The sequence below is a fragment of the Zonotrichia leucophrys genome, unplaced genomic scaffold (genome assembly GCF_028769735.1).
Source record: "Zonotrichia leucophrys gambelii isolate GWCS_2022_RI unplaced genomic scaffold, RI_Zleu_2.0 Scaffold_111_148278, whole genome shotgun sequence".
Taxonomy (NCBI): Eukaryota; Metazoa; Chordata; class Aves; order Passeriformes; family Passerellidae; genus Zonotrichia; species Zonotrichia leucophrys.
The window spans coordinates 1-15,967 of NW_026992316.1; positions in this window are offsets into that span (position 1 = coordinate 1).

A 15,967-nucleotide genomic window follows, 5' to 3' on the forward strand; every position below is an offset into this window, starting at 1 on the left:
TGTTCCCAGATGCTTGGCTTGTTCAGATGTTGTGAATGGTAATGAGCCCTGGGACATTGAATTCCTGCACTGAAGAGCTGAAAATGGAACAAGCCTCTGGAGCAGGAAAATTCAGCAGCAGCCTGCAAGGTGCTGAGGATGTCAGCAGCCCCCACTGAGGCCATCCCTGCCCAGAGACCGTGGGGGAATGGGCAGACAAGGAGAGCGTCCCTGGGGCTGGGGCAGCACAACTCAGAGGCACCAGTGGCTCCAGCTGGGAAATGGAGTGCGGAATGTGGCTGGGAAAGCCCTGCCTGGGCTGTGCCAAGCAGGGCACACAAGCCCTGACCCCCATCCCCCAGATGACTCTCTCAAGGAGACATTTAAAAGGAATTACTATTGTTTGTGTACTCTGAGTTGGATGTACTGGAGAAATACTAACAAGAGATCTTCAAGAGGTTAAACAACCAAACAGCCTTTACTGGCAACTTTAGAAAAAAAGAGAAACTTGGGAAAATGTTTAATACAGCATTCAATCAATTAAAAACACTTCTCAAAGCATTACCTTGGTCCATTCAACTTCACAAGCTCTAAGCCTGTTCAATTTTATGTTCATCAAAATTTGCAAAAGGAGGGAATTAGAAGAAGACACAGAAAGGGAGAAAGAAGAAAAAGATTTTGAGAGGCACACAGCTACCAACTCCTGGATTCCACCTGTGTTCAGATAGAAATTCCAAGAGTAGGTAGGGCCAGGATTTGTTCTTGCTTTGTGGTCAGCCTTAAATACCCCTTGGTCTTCCTGGGCCCTTCCCCCAGGTGGGCCTTGGGCTCATTTGGTCCCTCAGGAGCTGGGCTGGGGCTGCAGAGGTGGCTGTGGAGCATTGCCTGTGCTGTGCCAGGGACTGGCAGCCACTGCTGGGCTGGGATAGAGGCTCTGGGGGGATTGGGGTTCCAGGGCAGGGCAGGGCTGGAGTTCCAGGGCAGGGCAGGGCTGGACCTGCCCCTTCCTCCCCCCTACATGAAATGTTTTGAGCCAACAATCTCCTCAAGTCTGTCACAATTTGGAATATTGGAGGTGGAATCCCAATTCTGGCCATGGGCACCTGGACTAGAGAGAAAGTTCTTTTCTATAGAGGTCCAGAGTTTGGAGAGCCTCATTAGGCCAAGGCCAGCCAGACTTGTCAGTTATGCCAGATCTTGTCTGAGACCTATCCTTGGATATAAGGAATTTTTGAGGTGGAAGCCCAGTCTCAGCCATTGGCACCCAGAGAAGCAGTACAGGTCTTTTCTATAGGAAGGAGAGCATGGAACCTTCCCCAGTGTTCTGGGGACGTGTGAAAAATGCCAATCACTTGTTTTTAAAATTTCTTAAAAGTTTAATAGTAATAAAATGGTTAAAAAGAATAGTAACACAATTAGAGTAATAACAATTTGGACAAATTGAATTAGGACAATATGAGACAATAAAAGGAAAGAGTTACGGACATCCGGGTACCTTTTTCTGGGCATCACGAGCCCGAAAAAAGAACCCCTGCTAACAAAGGTTTCATCCTTAAGAACAATAGCCCGTTGCATACATGATGCATAAAATTCCATTCCAACACAGGATTTTGTCTGGTCATTGTCAACGTCTTCCTTCTAATCCTAACAGCACCTTTAAGGCGGGAAGAAGTTTGTTTCTTCTGATAAGAAGGCAATAAATTCATTTCCTTGGTGTGCCTGAAGTGTCCAGTCAGGAGAAGAGTGACTCTTGCAAAGGAATTTTGTGCTGCTGTCCCTTAATATTAAATCTGGTTTTTGCTGATCCCTTGCTGGGGATTTTTTCAGTGCTCTCAAGGCCTCGTTTGTAACAGGGTGAAGGAGCCCTGGCCCAGGCTCTGGCCCTGGGGGACACGGGGACACTGCCAGGGGGGTCCCTGTCCCCCTGTGCCACCCCCAGGGCCCCAGCCCTCCATCCCCGTGTCAGGCTCTGGGGTCAATCTCATGGAACATCTTCTGGGGGAGGCTGCGGGGCCGGGGGCGGGGGGACCCGGGGGGACAGGGGACCCCGCTGTGCACGAGCAGGGTTGGACTGCTCTGGGGGGAGCTGTGAGGCGGACTGAGGCAGAGTGACCTCCCCAGTAACCTCACACAGCTATCTGTGATGTCACACAGACACCTGTGATGCCATAGCCCCCTATGATGCCACACAGCCTTTTTGCAATGTCACACAGTCATCTGTGATGTCAGAGCCCAATCTGGGACATCACACAGCACCCTTGTGATGTCACAGAGCCAACTCTGGGATGTCACCCTGGAATGTCATGTGGGTGCACTGTGATATCACAAAAGACCTTGTGATGTCACAAGGTCACCATGTGATGTCACAGCCTTTTCTGTGATGTTACGCAACCACCCAGTGATGTCCCAACCCACTATCTGATGTCACAGAGCCACCCTCTATGATGGCATGATCTGCTCTGTGGCCCTCATCTTAACCTATGATGTCACAGACAGCGGTGTGACATCACAACCCCCTCAGTCATGTCACAAAAACTTCTCTGTGATATCATACTGCTACTCTCTAATGGCACAGCACACAGTTTGACCTCACAGCCTGCTCTATGATGTCATACAGCCATGCCATGATGTCAGAGCTGGCTCTGTGATGTCACAGAATCCCCTCTGTGATTGTGGATCTTCTTGATGACTGTCACAGACATCTTTTCATTAAAATCCTTTTGTTAGGATTTTTCCTGCTGAAGCTGAGAAGTTTCAGCAACAAAGTGTAAAAACTTGTTATCTGCTGCTGTGGAATGCAACAGGTGGATCCGTGATTGGTCTCCTGTGGATGTTTGGATTTACTGACCACTCATGGCAGAGCTGGGTCTCGCTCTCTGCTGGGACACAGACCTTTCTTATTCATTCTTCTCTACTCTTAGCTTAGCTAGCCTTCTGAGAACTTTCCTTCTATTTCTTTCAGTACAGTCATAATGTAATATATATCATAAAATAATAAATCAAGCCTTCTGAACATGAGGTCTACATTCTCACCTCTCTCTCACCCCGAAGACCCTTGTGACCACTGTCACAGATGACCTCACACGGAAAACTCTGTGATGCCATAGACCAACATGTGAACTCACACAACTCACCCTGTGCAGGCCTTGGCCCCCTTGGGGCCACCTCTCATCTACTTTCAAAACACTGGGGGCCCGTGCTTTTCTTCTCATGGAAAAAAACATCTTTCAATTCCAGGCAACCGTGGCCTAAATTGAGAATCAGCCTCTGAAATTCTTTATATCCAAGGATAGCTCCCAGACAAAAGCTGCCAGGACTGCCCAGGTTCCCTTGGCTTCCTGAGGGCCAGCTCTCATCTGCCTTTGAAAAACCGGGGCTCTGTACTTTCCTTCCTATGGAAAAGAACTGTCCCTCTTGTCCAGATGCCCATAGACAAAAGTGGGGTTTGGCCTTCTAAATTCTGTCTGTCCAAGGATTCTTCCCTGACAAAAGGTCTGGCTGGCCTTGGCCTCCTTGGGGCTGCCTCTAATCAGTCTTTGAAACACTGGGACTCCACAACTCCTTCCTATGGAGAACTGTCATTCCAGTCCAGGAACCCATGGCTGAAATGGAATTCCACCCTCAAAAGTTCCCATATATCCAAAGGCTGCATTCAGACAAAAGGCGCAAGGACAGAAGCGTCTGGCTGGCCTGGACCTCTGGTGATTGCTTCTCATCTGCCTTCAAACCCTGGGGTTCTGTGGTTTCCTTCCTATAAAAATAAAAACTGTCCTTCTTGTCAAGGCATTCTTGGCCTCAAGCACTTGACCACTGTTTAGGGACAAAAGAGCTCTGTACTAAGTGGGGTGTAAACTGAGGACAGCAGAGGAAAGCCCTGGGATGGACTGAAGGGAGGTTTCAGAGATGGTGGATCCTTTTTACATAGTAGAGAACAGCAAGAGAAAGAAAGAAATAATTCCAAGAGCAGTTGGGAAGACCAAGACTGGACAGCAGGAGAAAAGGATTTCCTTGCCAGGGCAGGGCTGTGGTGCAGCACATCCCTCAGAAGGAGCCTGGAGCAGCCCAAGGCTTTGTGTGGGCAGGCAGAGGCTGGCAGGAGGCAGAGCTGTCAGCAAAGGAAGGGGCCAGCTAGGTGGGACTGCTGGGGGATGCCGACAGCCTGCAGGGACAGAGGCGCAGGTTTGCTCAGCATCAGAGACTCCTTTCCCTTGCTTGTCCCTATCTGTCATCAATGCCACCAGTGCTCTCCTCTACCTGGAAATTGAGGACACTTTCTCAGTCCTGTCCCTCAGATAGATCTATTTAAAGTATGAGAAACTTGAGTGTTTCACCCTCTTTTTGAGTCCTTGAGAAGTTCTTTGAGCTCTCTCTGAGAGGCTGAGTCTGCTGCAAAGAGCACCAAAACCCCAGAGCCTCAATAAAGTCCCTGTGCTGTGTCTGTGCTGCTGGCCCAGAGGCAGGTCCTGGCAAGGGCAGCGCTGCAGAGAGACAGCTCTGGCCAGGAGCAGCTCCTGTGCACAGCCCAGCAGGGCTGGGGCACTGCCCAGGCCCCTCAGGGACACCAGCAGGGCACAGACAGAGCTCACAGGGGCTCAGCACTGGCAGGGGCTGTGGGATGTCCCAGAGGGGGCTGTGTCACAGCAGCACCTCTGTGGCTGTGTCATAGAGGCACAGAGCAGCTGGGATGTCAGCAAGGGGCTGTATGACAGTACAGAGTTGGCTGTGTGAGGTCATCGAGCAGCTACAGCAACATGAAGGGGATTGTGGGATATCACAGAGCAGGCTGTGACATCATGGCATGGCTGTATGGCATTGTGGAGCAGGCTGTGATATCAAAGTGTGTGCTGTGACATTACAGAGTGGCAATATGAAATCACATAGAGGGTTTTGTGACATCACTGAAGGGATTGTTGCATCACAGAGCTGGCTGTGATGTCATGGAGTAGGATGTGACACCATAATGCAGACTCTGCCATCATAGAGGGTGGCTCTGTGACAACAGAGAGTGGGTTGTGACATCACTGGGTGACTAAGTAACATCCCAGAACTGGCTGTGACATCACAAAACAGACTATGATGCCACAGTGTGACTGTGTGATATCACAGAGTATTCTGTGACATCACAGAGTGTCACAGACATATTTTAGGAAAAATCCTTTGCCAGCATTTTTCACCTGAGAAGCTGAGAGGCCTCAGAAACAAAAGGTAAACAATAATTATCTGCTGCTGTGGAATGCAACAGGTATATCTTTAAATGGTCTCATGTGGTTGTTTCTAATTAATGGCCAATCACAGGACTGTCTCGGACTCTCTGGTCAGTCACAAGACTTTATAATCATTCCATTCCTTTCTACTCCTTGCTAGCCTTCTGATGAAATACTTTCTTCTATTCCTTAAGTATAGTTTTAATATATCATTTTCTTTTAATATAATATATATAATAAAATAATAAATCAGGCTTTTGAAACATGGAGTCATGATTTTCATCTTTTCCCTTGTCCTGGGACCCCTGTGAACACCACCAAATCAGAGCAGCTGTATCACATCACAGGGTGACATCTCACAGATAGCTGTGTGACATCACAGGATGCTGTGTGACATCACAGGGCTGTGTGAGGTCACTGGGGAGGTCACTCTGCCCCAGCCCCCCTCACAGCTCCCCCCAGAGCAGTCCAACCCTGCTCGTGCACAGCGGGGTCCCCTGTCCCCCCGGGTCCCCCTGCCCCCGGCCCCGCAGCCTCCCCCAGAGGATGTTCCACGAGATCGACCCCAGAGCCTGACACGGGGACGGGGGGCTGGGGCCCTGGGGGTGGCACAGGGGGACAGGGACCCCCCGGCAGCGTCCCCGTGTCCCCCAGGGCCAGAGCCTGGGCCAGGGCTCCTTCACCCCGGTACCAACGAGGCCTTGAGAGTGCTGAAAAAATACCGGCAAGGGATCAGCCGAAACCAGATTGAATATTAAGGGACAGCAGCGCAAAGTTCTTTGGCAAGAGTCACTCCTCTCCTGACTGGACACTTCAGGCACACCAAGGAAACAAAGCAACAACAAAACCAAACAGAATCCAGGCAATCAAACCAGAAATGAACCAAGAACTGTCCCTGTGTGTGTGTGTAACACAAGGACAGTGAGGGCAAGGATAAAAGGAATATGGCCTAAAAGCTTAACAGAGCTCAAACTTAGCAGGACTTAACATAACCTTGACTGATACTTTAAACTTGACAATTTAACAAAAGAACAACACTTAACACTATTTAACCTAACTTATAACCTATGACTTAGCAATTTAAGAGGAATTACATTTAACAGTATTTAACTTAGCTAATAACTTAACAACTTAGCAACAGAACAACTCTTGGCAGCGTTTAACTTCACTTAGACCTTGTGACTTAACCTCACTTACAGGCCTGACTGACTCAGCTATCCAAGGCACTCAAACCCCTCAGAGAACAGCATTTCTGCCCCATTTTCCCAGCACAGGCACTCCTCTGTGCACACAGACACAAAGAGTCAGTGCAAGGCACCTGTGAGAAATTCCCCTGCAGCAGATGAAGGGCTGAGCCTGGAGGAGTGGGGGGATCCGCCCAGGCTCCATCATTGTTCGGGGATCCCCGAATGCAGCAAACGGGAGAGTTCCTGGCCAGGAGGGCCCCACTCAGAGGGAGTGGATGGCCCAGGAGTGTCACTATAGGACACGAAAGAACACAAACTCACATCGTTGTTCTCATGATGAAGAAAAAAGGGGAAGTTCATTTTCTGACTCCAACATTTACAGTTTTCCAAAAGTGACAGTGCATTGGAGGGTGACAGTCCCACCTCTCCAATGACACTGGACAAACCAACAGTCCATCAACTCTCTCCTCCTCCATAAAGGAATGCAAAACAATGAGTTATTTACAGAAAGTGTGTGAGAAAGTTCACTACAAGAATGTCAACATCAGAAGACTTAGAAAATTTTTAACAAACAGGGCGACATCTCACCCTTTTCTATTTAAAAAAGAAAAAAGAAGAAAATGAACAATATGAGAAAGAAAACATGAACACTGTTCAGTGTCCACTTGCGGAGGAATAATCAGAGTGATCACTCTCATCATCTGCATCTGAATCATCACTCAATGATTCCCCCGCTTGATGCCTTTCAGGTTAGTCACGGCTTCCATCTTGCCTGTCAGCTATATTCTGTCTCTGCGGTCGCAGGTCAGGGCAGACACACTTCAAAGGTACCCAGTGTACCCCAGTATCTGTGGATACACAAGCATACCCGCGCCCCAAAGCGATGTCATAGGGACCTTCCCACTGTTTGGTGACTAAATTCCGCACCTGAACCTTCACTCGAGGCTGCTGTGCCTCATCCACAGCCTGCAACGAGAGATGCTGATTCAAAATGACAGGATTATTTGAATTCTGCGGCACAGTGAGATGATTGATTGTACACAAAGCTTTTGCCAACCGACTCTGTGGGATTTCACCCTGCATTCCCTGTTTTTATTTTTGAAGAACGTGCTCCAGAGTACCATGAGCGCGTTCTACAATAGCTTGACCAGTCGGAGAATGAGGGATACCAAACTTGTGCGAGAGACCCCACAACTGCAGGAACTGCCGCACCTTTTGCGATGCGTAAGCAGGACCACTGTCAGTTTTCACGGCAGAAGGTATGCCCAGAACAGCAAAGGCCTGCCTCCAGTGGGCAAGGACATTGTGTGCCTTCCCCCCAGTGTGAGCCAAAGCCCACATTGCAGAGGAGAACGTGTTCACTGTGACATGCACATACTTGAGCCAGCCAAACTCGGCAACCTGGGTGACATCGATCTGCCAAAGCTCCAAGGCCCTAAGGCCTCTGGGGTTTACCCCTACCGACAAAGGCGGAGCAAGTGCATGACAGTCATCACATGAGTCAACAATGTCACGAGCCTCAGTTGGCACCAGCTGAAACTGCTTCTGCAGCGTATGTGCATTTTGGAAAAACCCATGCGATGCCTTGGCCTGCGTGAGTGTATCAGGCTGAGGTGCTACCCATGCTGGGTTAGCCAGCTTGTCAGCCCTCGCGTTACCTTCCACGATAAAGCCTGGCAAATTGGTGTGACTCCTCACAGGCAGAACATAGAATAGATGAACCTGGGCCTGAATGGCACACCACAAGGTCTTCAGTAAATGGAACAAGGCAGGATTACTGACCTCCTTCAAAATGGAATGGCCCAACCTCTGTGCAATATCGGCCACATAGGCGGAATCTGTGACCAAGTTGAAAGGTTCCTGGGAAAATTTCTCAAATTCCATGACAGCAGCCCTCAGTTCAACAATTGGGCTGACCCATCCTCATGGCCTTCAAGAACCTGCCGCTCAGATCCGTCCCTCCAGGTAACAATAGCCTTTCCTATTCTCCCTAAACCGTCAGTGAAGACGGTGGGTCCTTGCACACGTTCCTGACTGGTTTTGGGCCACAAAGAGATTTGTGTGAATTTTGCCACATGCAGTAGCCTACGGCAGGGCAGATGATGAATGATCTGCCCTTAAAAGTTTTCCAGAGCACTCTGCAGGGACACACAGTTTGCAAAGCTCCAGTTAAATCCTCCCGTTGCACCGGGAGTATGATCTTTGCAGGATACGCGCTCACCAATTGCAAACACCATTGCCGGCATTTGATTATCATGCGAGCAATCAGCTCAAACAATGCACTTGCAGTCTTCTGCGGCTGGTGGGGCAGAAAAACCCATTCCAACACATGCAAGAAACCAGACCATTTGTCACTCAATTGGTCAATAATGCCTGTGGGATACGAATCTGGAGCGGTGATGAACACAGTGACATCAACAGAGAAATCAATGTGATGAACTTGGCAAGCCCGAAACAGCTTGCTGAACCACCTCCAGCGCCTTACGCGCCCCAGGGGTCAGTGTGCGAGGCGACTTTAGATCAGAGTCTCCTTTCAACAAATCATACAGAGGAGACAGCTGTGCGTCGGTTAGCCCCAAGTATGGACGTAACCAAGTGATGACACCTACCAATTTCTGAGCATCATTCAGTGTCTTCACAGAATGCACACATTGCACCTCCTGGTGACGGATCATCCATTCCAGAATTTTGATCCCCAAGTACTTCCAAGGTGGTTGTTGTTGAACCTTTTCTGGAGCCACCTGCAGTCCATGAGCATGCAAAGCATCGAGCAACCAAGGCTGAATCCGCAGCAGCTCATCCTGGGTGGGCATAGCCACCACTACGTTGTCCATATAATGATATAGATGTGCATCAGGAAACTGCTTACGAACTCCAGACAAGGCAGGAGAATTGCGCATACCCTGGGGCAATGTCCTCCATTGATACCTCCGTGCGGGCTCAGCCTCGATAATCGCTGGCACTGAGAAGGCAAACTTCGGTCTGTCATCAGGATGCTAAGGAATCGTAAAGAAACAATCCTTCAGATCCACAATGAGGAGAGGCCAGTCTGCGGGAAGCATGGTAGGCGATGGCATGCCCGCCTGGAATGTCCCCATGTTTTCCATCACGGCATTGACCTTTCGGAGGTCTTGCAACAACCTCCACTTCCCAGATTTCTTTTTGATGCAGAAGACAGGAGAGTTCCATAGACTGGTAGAAGGACCCTATGTGGCAATCCACAAAATTAGAGGATTTTGGGAAAGCTTCAAGATGCAGGCCTCAGACACAGCAGAACTGTGAGCAGAGCTATGCAGCAGCCATGAGATAGGTCAGCAGAAAAATTATTTAAACTGTAGAAAAGCAAGGGCAAATAGAATAGTCTGTGTATTAACACTGGTCTAGAATAGCTCTGTAAGCTACAGAAAGTTTATCTAGCAGGATATTAGCAAGATTAAAGGTTAATAATGGAGCTCTGTGCATTGTGTTTTAAGGCTTACAAGCAGGTATTGTGTTCGGAATAAGAAAGCATTGTTTTACCAAAGGTACGTGTGCTTATGGTGATTGGCTAGAACTGCTGTCAATGCGCTTTTGCTTTGTGTGATTGGTCAAGAAACTTATAAAGTAAGTTGTCTGGTCTGCTGCCTGGGATGTGAGCTGCTGGCATCTTCCCATTGTCATAACCATGTAATGAGACTGATGCTGAAAATTAAAGCAGCTCGAGGCATGTTCTGCAGCAGCCCTGTTTGGTTCATGGTTTGTACAAAGCCCCCCTGCTGGATTCACCCTGGTCCAACTGCTCCTGCACCAGATTCTGAAGGGCGACCAATTTATCTTGAGGGTGGGGCCACTGCTTCTCCCAGACAGGTTTGTCCACCAGCCACCGTATAGGAAGCGTAGGACACTCTGTGCCCTTCAGCACCGCGGCCCACATCAAAAATCCGTCCTGATGCACATCCCCTAGACAGAAGAACATCCCTCCCCCAGAGGTTGGGAGGAGTTGAAGTAACATGAGGCCTGACCCAGGCCATCTATCCCTCTGGGTTCGTGACCAGCACGGGCCGCTGGCTCACGTAGCATTGCGCCGTCCCTCCCAGGCCCACGACAGACGTCCCCACCGGATCCAGGGGCCACTCTGGAGGCCAGGCTGCAAGGGAGAGAACCAGGACGTCAGCACCACTGTCGAGAAGCCCACGGAGGTGGATTTCTGATGGCGTCGCACCAGGAACAGACAGGGTACACAGCATCTCGGGACAGTCCTTGGTCAGGACAGCAGTTCAGCAAACTTGAGGCGGCCCAGTGGATCCAGAGCCACCAGCTCCACACAACCGGTCAGCTGTCCTGCCAACAGAGGACTTAAAAGGCACAAGTTGAGCAAGTCGCGTCCCTTTCGGGATTGTGATGGAAGGGGGTGGGTGTGGAGACCATGGCACAAATCTGCCTTGTGAAATCTGCATCAATGAGCCCCAGGTGCACAATGATGCCCTGAAGGGTGGCACTAGACCTCCCCATCAGGAGAACACTCATGCCCCCGCCCAAGGGATCAAAGGCATCCAGGGGAACCTTGTGTATTTTACAAGATTCTAAGACAACTGTTGCTGTGGTGCAGACATCCACACCTGCTGATCCATGGGTGCTGGCTGCAAGCCTGCAAAGGAGACCTCCATCAGCTCCAGGGTCTGGAGAGAAGCTTGTGTCTGCACACGCCCCTCCTGCTACGCACTCCACTTCACATTTCCCGAGCCTGGTAAAGCCTGGCCATTAACATGAACAGTTGCCTTGCAGATATTGGACATGTGATTCAGCCTACCACACCAACCACATAAGAATATGGGGAATTTGACCTTCTGTGCTTTCTTTCCCCACTTCTTGCCAGCCTGCGCAGTCCCCTGCTGTGGCCACCTGCCCTGCGGTGCCGCCCAGACTGGCTGTACAGCGGCAGCCACGGCAGCCAACTTCTGACCCGAGGGGATGATGTCCGCACAGGCCTCCACCATCTGGGAGACAGTAGGAAAACAAGGCAGAGCCAGTATGACCCTCCTACAAGCATCATTGCAATTACACCTCACATGGTTTGCAATCACAATCCTCTTTGCCACAGGATCAGGCACCTGCCTCTCCACAGATGCAGTCAGCCTTGCCACAAATGCCATGAAAGACTCATCAAATCAGCCCCCGGGATGATGGTCACAAACGGCTGCCTTGGAGCAGCCATTTCCAGGGTCCAAACAATCACTGCAAAGCCCAACGTGTGGCACTGGTCAAGCACATGGGGATTGAATCCAGCCTGCCCCTTAACATTGGCATAAAGCCCGGTGCCCAACAGCATGTCAGCGACAACCCCACACCTGGGGTCCTGCGGTGCCAGCACAGCATTCTGCACCACCGCTTGGGCTGCCAAATGAGCCCACTTGGTCTCAAAACCGTCAAATGGCACAGGGTCAAAAAGAGAGCGCCCCATATGATAAAGGTCATGAGGCCTCAGCACGTCTGTAGCAACCCTCCAGAGAGTCTGCATAACCTCAGCAGACCCCAAACCATGCTGAGCAAACGCATCACGGACTTCCTTCTCCAGCTTATATGAGAGGGGTTGACGGGTGTTATGAGTAACACCCTTGAGCACAGGGAAAGCCTGGGGACCTTCCAACAAAGCCACAGCACCTGCCATGTCCCGGCCCTTGGGCCCCACAGGGACAAGAGCAGATGATTGACTGGGAGCCAGGTCAACACCACTCGCCCCTGCACCCCCTGCAGCACTGGCAGAGCCAGAGGAGCCCACTCCATGACCCTGCAGATGCCGCAAGGAAGCAGGCTGACACATCTTGTCAGTCTTAGTATTGGCTTCTCGCTAAAAACACCTGGGGTTCTTCGGACACACAGTCATCTGGCACGAGGAAGCATCCACAAATTTGACGAGGAGGGGCCACGGCCCCGGGAACACATCGGCCTCCCGCCGGCCGTGTCAGCATTCGCACTAAAGGTAAATACTTCAGTGCCCTGTTGTGCCACAGTCCTGGCAGGGGGCGCCTTGGTGGGCACAGGTGCCGGCATGGCTGGCAAACCCAGTGTGGGCTGGGACGATGTGACCGTGCTCACAAGGGTTTTCAGGATGAGAGAGAGATGAGAATGCTGACTCCATGATCAGAAGGCTTGATTTATTATTTTATTATATATATACTACATTGTAACTATACTAAAAAGAAATAGAAAGGAAAAGGTTTCTCAGAAGGCTAAGCTAAAAATAGAATTGAAAAGAATGAATAACAAAGATCTGTGTCTCGTCAGAGAGCAAGAGCAGCTCTGCCGTGAGTGGTCAGTAAATCCAAACATCCACAGGAGACCAATCACGGATCCACCTGTTGCATTGCACAGCAGCAGATAACCATTGTTTACACTTTGTTGCTGAAACTTCTCAGCTTCAGCAGGAAAAATCCTAATGAAAGGATTTCAATGAAAAGATGTCTGCAACAGGACGAGACCAGTGCGGGGCCCCTGTCCCCAACATGGAGGAGGGGAGGGGTGCCCAGAGAGGTGCAGCCCGTGGAGCCGCATCACTGCGGGGCGGCACAAGGGAGCCCGGCACAGACCCTATGAGCATCTGTCCTGAGCCTCAAGACTCCACAGCGGGCACTGCCCAGACCAAGAGGAGTAGGGTGGGCTGCCCGCCCACTGGAGCGGGGCCAAACGGAACACTGACCACGGCCCTACACCCGGCGGCTTCCACCGACTGCGCATCCCCGGCAGACTGCACAGACTCAGAGATGGGCGAAGCCACCCCCCACCAATGAGCCTGACTCGAAGGCGGGTGAACCTGCCCCTGCCGTGCTCAGGGGGAACTTCGTGGAAACACCGCAGTTGGGACAAAGAGTCATCACTGAATCAGACTCAATCCGAGGCGGAGGCTGATCCTCAAAGGCCGGGAAGGTACAAAGAGAGGGCGGCATGCCCCTTGCCCCACCGCCCACACAGGGCGAGGTGAGGACGGCCTGCCAAATCCACAGAGCCCCCCAGGCTCGGGAACAGCTGGCCAAGAGCAAAATCCACCCCAGGAACCATCACCATCCCGAGTTGGACCTGTCCCCTAGCACACTGTCCCAGGGCATGGGGGGGAGGGCTCTCATCGCACAGATACTCAAACTCCCTCTCGTCCATGTCCGAGACAGAAGGGCTCCCCTGGGAACTCCAAGGGATACAAGAACCAGACCCCCGCCAAAGATCCTCACACTTTTTCCACAGCACCAGCAGCGATCCAAAGTTTATGGTGCAATCATCAAAGAGGGCCTCCATGAGGCAGACCCCCATGACAGACCGCACCTTCCTGGAGAATGCCTTCGCAGGATCTGAAAAGAACCCTCGCTCTTGGGCCCAAAGAAACAATCTCTCAAAATCATCCCAGGAAACAGAAACCTGTTTCCACTCCAGGACCCCCCTCCAGATGTCCAAAATGAGGGAATCCTCCTTGAAACTCGCAGAGGCTGCCATCACCACCAGAACAGCAGCCAAAGCACCAAAGAGGGGGGACAATACAACCTCACCAGCAATCTGGACTCTGTGTCTTCAGCCTAGGCTGCAGTACACTTCGGCAGTCACCAGATGTCACTAAAGGACAGGAAAGAACAGATGCGCACACAGCTTGCTCAAGGCGAAGGAAAAACGGGAAGTTTGTGTTCTGACTCCAACATTTATAGTTTTTCAAAAGTGACAGTGGATTGGAGGGTGACAGTGCCACCTCTCCAATGACACTGGTCAAACTAACAGTCCATCAACTCTCTCCTCCTCCATAAAGGAATGCAAAACAATGAGTTATTTACAGAAAGTTTGTGAGAAAGTTCACTACAAGAATGTCAACATCAGAAGGCTTAGAAAATGTTAAAAATCAGTGTGACAGGAGCTTAGGCTGCTCTTGGTGTTGACGAAATGCTGAAACCAGCCTGACTCATTTCATCTCCTCATGCCCTGGCTGATGTCCCCTCTTCACCCTTCCACCCACTGGCTTTTGTCTCCCACCAGGCCCCCCTGTGCAGAGCCTGGCTCTGTGTTCTCCATCCCCTCCTCGCTGGCACTGCCAGGCTGGCATGAGGAGCCCCTCAGCCTTCCCTGCTCCAGGCTGGACAAGCCCAGCTCCCTCAGCCTCTGCTCACAGCCCAAGGGCTCCAGCCCCACCTTGGAGGCCCTTCCCAGACCCTGCTCCAGCTGCCAGACATCTTTCCTGCCCTGGGCAACCCAAACCAGGCCACAGTGACCTGGATAATCCCTGTCCTTGATGTCCTGGTCACACAGCCCTGGCCCCTTGTCCCCTGTCAGGCTCTGGGGTGGATCCTGTGGAACATCCTTTGGTGGAGGCTGTGGCTCCAGGTGGGCCAGAGGGGAACCCGGGGGACAGGGACCCTGCTGGGCATGGACAGCATTGGACTTGTTGGGAGAAACTGTGAGGGGGAGCTGGGGCAGAGTGACCAACCCAGTGACCTGACACAGCCCTGCTGGGATGTCACACAGCCCCTCTGTGATGTCACAGCCTGCTCTGTGATGTCAGACCTCTGCCATGTGATGTCACAGCCAACCCTGTGATGTCAGAGTCTGCCCTGTGATGCCAGACCTCTGCTCTGTGATTTCACAGCACATTTTCTAATGTCACACAGCTGGTCTCTGATGTCAGGGCCAACTTTGTGATGTCATAGTTGAAACTGTGATGTTAGACCTCTGCCCTGTGATGTCACAGTTGGCTCTGTGATGTCACAGAGGCAGTCTGTGATGCCATAGCTTTTCCATGACCTTACATAACCCACTCTGTGATGTCATAGCCCACTCTGTGACCACATGTTACCAGATGATCACTTGTCTCCACCAGGTGAGCTAACACCTGGAGCTTGTTCTTCAAAACATCAGGCCTATGGAAACCACACAATGCCCATTGTGTGAGAAGGGGAACTGGAAGTTCACCAGCCTCAGTGTCCTGCCAGCTCAGCCAGGCCCACTGGAACACTGGGGTCCACAACCACCAGGGACCACCAGAGAGACCCCCAGGACAGAAGAATGCATGGGTGAAGGGGAGGGGAAATATGTTAATGACTTCGGGGAAATGATTATTTTATATATGTTTAGTCAGGGACAATCCATGAATATGTGTGCAAAATACAGAAAATAAACAGAAAGTTTTCTGTGCTCAGCATGCAGGGCTTTGGGAGGAGCTCTCCCCCGTGGATCCAGCTGAATAAAGAATGCTGCTTCTTAATGCTACATTGGGGTTAAGGAGTTTTCTGTTTTATTAAATTTTTGGTAACACTCCCACTGCCAAGGAAAGCTCTGTCTGCTGCTGTTCACAAACAGAGAAGGGCTGGTGGCAGATGTGGGGCTTGGAGGCTGTCTGGGGCACAGTGACCATGAAATAATCAAGTTTTCAATGTTCTGTGAAAGAAGGAGGGGCAGCAACAAAACTTCTGCTCTGGAATTAGGAAGGGCAGACTTTGGCCTGTTTAGGATGCAGATTTGGGGGGTACCAAATCAGATACTGATTGTTTTAAGGGAAACAGGCTTTTAAAACAAAGGAGTCCAGGAAGGATGGACACATTTCAAGAAAGTAATCTTAAGGGGGAAGGAGCAGCCTGTGCCAGTGTGGCA